General features: G+C 40.2%; 1 pseudogene; it reads left to right on the top strand.

The window, feature by feature from the left end:
• Positions 1 to 1,126: 1,126 nt before the first annotated feature.
• Positions 1,127 to 4,264, top strand: LOC112316787 (peroxiredoxin-2 pseudogene; annotated as a pseudogene).
• Positions 4,265 to 5,408: the final 1,144 nt, after the last annotated feature.

Below are 5,408 nucleotides of genomic sequence, written 5' to 3'. Positions count from 1 at the left end.
ACAACCCTCCAGGAAATACACTTCAACATGTTTTACTAGGCTCAGAGAATCTGTTAAATGTTTGATTCTTTAAACAAAATCCATTGGCAAGTTCGCCCCTCTCCACATCCATGCAGTTTTCATCCTGGAAATTGTTATCACGGATCACCACCAGCATCCTGTGACACTCATGGTGTATCTTCCTGGCGCTCACCAAAGCAAGTTACTGTGGGGTACTCAGCCGCCAGTCTTTGTGCCATTTGGGGCTAACGCTTTTAGTACTTCCGGTATGGTAAATGTGTTTTCAGCTTGTGTTTTACCCCAGGCTGCCTATGGCAGTTCTTTTTTCTTAATGTCCAAAATAATTCCATGCTTATATGCAAATAACAGAAAGTTCATAGATCTTCCCAAAGGGGGTTGGTAGGTACTGATTTAAATGTATCACCGAACTCCCAGAGTTTACTTGAGTTCAGCTTTTGAGTTGTGGATTCATTCTAAGACCCAGGGAGGATATATTAAAAGCATCAAAGGAAAGTCAAGTTTTCTGAGGTATTTTTAGTACAAGTGCAACCCTTTCAAGACGGAAGCTTTTGATAGTTCTCCAACCTTTAGCATAATTTAGCAAACCATGCAACAATAATGCCCATTCAGGATCGTAAATTCCTATCACTCAAGACAACCTGTAATCTTGAGTATCACAGAGTCCTGTCTTTTCCTTCTTCTCTTTCTAAGTAAACTGATGGAAGATTCAAATTATGGTGGAACTAATGAGCACGAAACCTGTGGGTGGGGTGGAAATATTTGGTCCTGCCTCAAACCCACGAAAAATTCCAGAAGGAAAGCAGCACCCAAGGGTGTGCACAGGACTGACCTGAGATTCAGAATGACTTGCTAAATGTCCTAGATCTGTGTGCCCAACAGTACAGAAATGTTTCTAGTAACATGATTCTCAACAAGAGTCAAACATTTCTTCAAGTTTTGCTATGAATATATTTGAAAACAACAACAGCCACAATAATAGAAATCACACTTGGAAAGATCTACTCAAATTGCTTTAAGGATGCCCAGACTGGAGAGTTTAAGAAAGTTTAGACCCTTAAAGTTTTCTAATCAATATTAGGCAGTACCCAATTATTAATTGAGACCCATGCCCTGCGGGGGTCCTAGGGAAAGCCAGCGCTATATTTCTGGGCCTGTGATCGCCACCCGACCTGCCTGTGCTCGAGAGGTTGGCAGCCCACAGCAGCAGGCACATGTGGGCCAGTGAGTACAATTTTGGCCAGATGGTAACCTTAAAGTGGGTACTTTCAGGGCCTGAGTGTGAACACATAATCATTTCTTTTAAAGGGTTTCAAACCTGCAGGATGTTAAATAAACAAGTATCTAAGAATATTGGGAAGAAGCAGATCTTAATGTCAACATCAACTTCAAAGACGTTCAATAAATTTATATGGGATAATGTACTAGCTGTGCTACAAAATGAGATGGTTATATATAGATACTAGTGGTTAGTTATTTGGATCTTTTCTTATAACACCAGGAATACACGAACATAATATAAAATTTTAGGAGAAATATATATGCAAAAGGGAGAAAATTGTTGTCATCTTTAATCCAGCACACAAAGGTAACCAATCTCAGAGTTCTGGCGTATGTTGCTTATTCCTTTATTCTTTTATTATTTGTTTATTTGTTTAGCTCCTATTATAGGCCAGGAACTGTGTATGTCATTTCTGTCCTTACTTGGTCTGTACATAGATACACATATTTTTATTTTTATTTATTTTTTTTATTGTTGTTCAATTACAGTTGTCTGCCTTTTCTCCCCACCCCAGTCAAACCCACCTCCCTCCCCCACCTCCACCCTCCCCCTTCACTTTGTCCAAGTGTCCTTTATAGTAGTTCCTGAAAACCCCTCTCCCCACTATCCCCTCCCCACTCCCCCCTGGCTATTGTTAAATTTCTATTAACTACAATGTCTCTGGTTATATTTTGTTTGCTTTTTTCTTTTGTTGATTATCTTCCAGTTAAAGGTGAGATCATATGGTATTTGTCCCTCACCACCTGGCTTATTTCACTTAGCATAATGCTCTCCAGAACTCACATGACTCCACTCCAGGAAGACAAACAACCCAATTAAAAAATGGGCAAAGGACTCGCACAGACACTTCTCCAAGGAAGACATACAGAGGGCCCAGAGACATACGAAAAGATGCTCAGCATCACTAGCCATCAGAGAGATGCAAATTAAAACCACAATGAGGTACCATCTCACACCAGTCAGTGTGGCCAACATAAACAAATCAACAAACAAATTTCGGAGAGGATGTGGAGAAAAGGGAACCCTAGTACATTGTTGGTGGGAATGCAGACTGGTGCAGCCACTGCAGAAAACAGTATGGAATTTCATCAGAAAACTAAAAATGGAAGTGCCTTTTGACCCAGGAATTCCACTGCTGGGATTATACCCTAAGAACCCTGAAACACCAGTCTAAAAGAACCTATGCACCCCAATGTTCATAGCAGCACAATTTACAATAGCCAAGTGCTGGAAGCAACCTAAGTGCCCATCAGCAAATGAGTGGATCCAAAAACTATGGTACATTTACACAATGGAATTCTACACAGCAGAGAGAAAGACAGAGCTTATACCCTTTGCAACAGATAGAGATATTTTTAAAGCATAGTATTATTTTACATATAGGATTTTAGTCTAAGATTTTTTTCAGTGAGTCTGAGTTTTACTAATAAGAATGTTTTCATCTCTATTTTATACCATTTTAATGGTTATATACAATTTCATGCATATATGGATATAACATAGCTTATTTTTAAAAAATCATTGTCAAGCATATGTTTTTTATGTGAGTATATAAAGTACTGTGCTACATGGAAATTTTTACACACATGTATGATGGTTTTATGATGGTAAGTTCTTATATGTAGATCTACTACATCAACAAATTTAGAACTTTCAAACATTGCCAAACCAGCCACCACTTATATTTTACATTCCACCAACAATATGTGATTTCTCATACTCTTCCAAGATTGATACTTTTTAAAATGTTGTCAGTTTCTAGGTACCCGTGACAGATTGTTTTGACTCCTAGCATTTTAACTATTAGGGAAATGGAAATTTTTCTCGTTTGGCTAGCTTGTTGCTTCAATCAACAATAAAAGATATTTACTGAGTGCCTACTGTGTTACAGACCAGTGCTAGGCACTGTGAAAGATAAGTGGTTTGCCAATCACGTGAAGAATAATAAAGTACTGGGAGATGTAGTGTGAAGGAAACAAGGCTTACAGGGACAGACAGGCATTTCGGGAGCTTTAATGGGAAAAAGAAGTTAGACTGGATGCATTTTTTTTTCTTCTTATAATCTTTTAACTTTTTGTTTTGTGTATATACTATATATCAAAAATACAACATATATGTATTTTTTAACATTTTTAATTCTCTAACATTTTAAAAATATATAATTTCAAAATAAATGAAACAAATGTCCATGTGTTCATCACCCAGCTTCAGAAACAAATATGACTGATTATTACCCTGAAGCCCCATGATTGCCCCCACCCAGCCACATTCCGTTTCTTCCTTCTAGGAGGTAACTGCTGAGTTTTTGGTCTCTGAGAACACGCATCAGCTGGTCTGCTGCTCTGTGCGTCCCACCCTTCCCCACACAGGGGGTCTCAGCTTTCAGTCATGGCCTCCGGTTCACACCAGAAAGACCGCCATGGTGGATGGCGCCTTCAAGGAGGTGGAGCTTTCAGACTACAGAGGGTAATAGCAGTCCTCTTTTCCTACCCTTTGCACTTCACTTTTGTGCACCCCACGCAGATCATCGCTTTCCGAGAGCATGCCAAGGACTTCTGCAGGCTGGGCTGCGAGGTGCAGGGGTCTCTGTAGACTCGCAGTTCCCCCATCTGGCTTGGATTAACACCCCCAGAAGGAGAGAGGGTTGGGCCCTCTGAACATCCCCCTGCTGGCTGATGTAACCAGAAGCTTGTCCCATGATTATGGCGTGCTGAAGAAAGATGAAGGAATTGCCCACAGAGGCCTCTTTACCATTGATGGCAAGGGTGCCCTTCGCCAGGTCACCGTCGATGACTTGCCTCTGGGGCGCTCCGTGGATGAGGCCCTCCAGATGGTCCAGGCCTTTCAGTACACAGATGAGCAGGGGGGAGTCTGTTCCGCTGCCTGGAAGCCAGGCAGTGACACGATCAAGCCCAATGTGGATGACAGCAAGGAATACTTCTCCAAACACAACTAGGCTGACAAACAGGCTCCAAGCTTGGGCTCTTGGCCCCTGCCTGGGTGCCCCTTGCTGGCTCAGGAAAGGCCAGATCTGCCCCTTCATACTCCACAGTCTGTGACCGGAAAGGGCTAGTCCCAGGCCTTTCCTATTCCTAGCTGAGTGGTGAATGGTGACCCATCCCTGGAGCCACCCAACCGGGCACTGGCTGAGAGGTGACCAATAAAGTATTAGGGACAGGAAAAAAATAAAATAAAATAAAAGTTAACTGCTGAGCTTTACAGAAATCACTCTATTTTCTTTATAAATTTTACCAGATGTGAAGGTATCCCTGAGCAACATACTGTTGCGTTTGCCTGTTTGGAGTCACATATAAGTTCTTCCACAATTTAAATGTGTTTGTTTTGTTCTATTTCAGTTTTGCAAGCACCACGTTTTTGACCTGACCTATGTTCAGTACAGGTTCTTTATTTCCACTAATAAAGTCTTCCATTACTTAATATTCCCCAATACACTTACCCATCAGTGGACGTGTACTGTTAGGTTTAAGTTGTTTTCTTCTTAGAGTTATCATAATGTTGCTATGAATAATGTTATACTTGTCTCCCAATCAAAACGTGCAAAAGTTTCTTTAGGATATATATTAGGATGAACCACATGAAACTGCCATTTTCCTAAGTCAAAAAGTAGTCAAATTACTGGCCTGTAGGATGTGTGTGTGTTCAGTATAATTCCTAATAAGCTGTTTTTTAAAGTAGTTTCACCAAGTTGCACAGATGCAACAGTATTTGAAGCTTCCTTTTGTTCCACACTTATGCCAACACTTGGCATTAAGACAATTTAATTTTGGTCATTCTTGAAGATATGTGATGATATCTCATTGTGGATGGTCCTGATGAGTAATGAGGTTGAGCATTTTTCACGTGTTTATTAGTCTCTTATGACTTCTTTTATATCTTACCCATTCCTATTTTCTGCTCTTTTTTAATTGGGGTGTTTACCCTTTCCTTATTAATTTGTAAATCTTTGTATGTATCTTCAAAATACTAATCCTTTTCAGTTATGTGTTGCAGTATCCCAGATTATGGCTAGCTTTTTTTACTCTCTCACTGGTGTATTCTGAAGAACAGAAGGTCTTAATTTCATTGTGGTTCAATTTATCAGTCTTTC

Source organism: Desmodus rotundus, chromosome 4 (assembly GCF_022682495.2).
Source record: "Desmodus rotundus isolate HL8 chromosome 4, HLdesRot8A.1, whole genome shotgun sequence".
In the NCBI taxonomy this organism is placed as follows: Eukaryota; Metazoa; Chordata; class Mammalia; order Chiroptera; family Phyllostomidae; genus Desmodus; species Desmodus rotundus.
The sequence above is the reverse complement of the archived record's forward strand: the minus strand, read 5'-3'. Positions and strand labels throughout refer to the sequence as shown.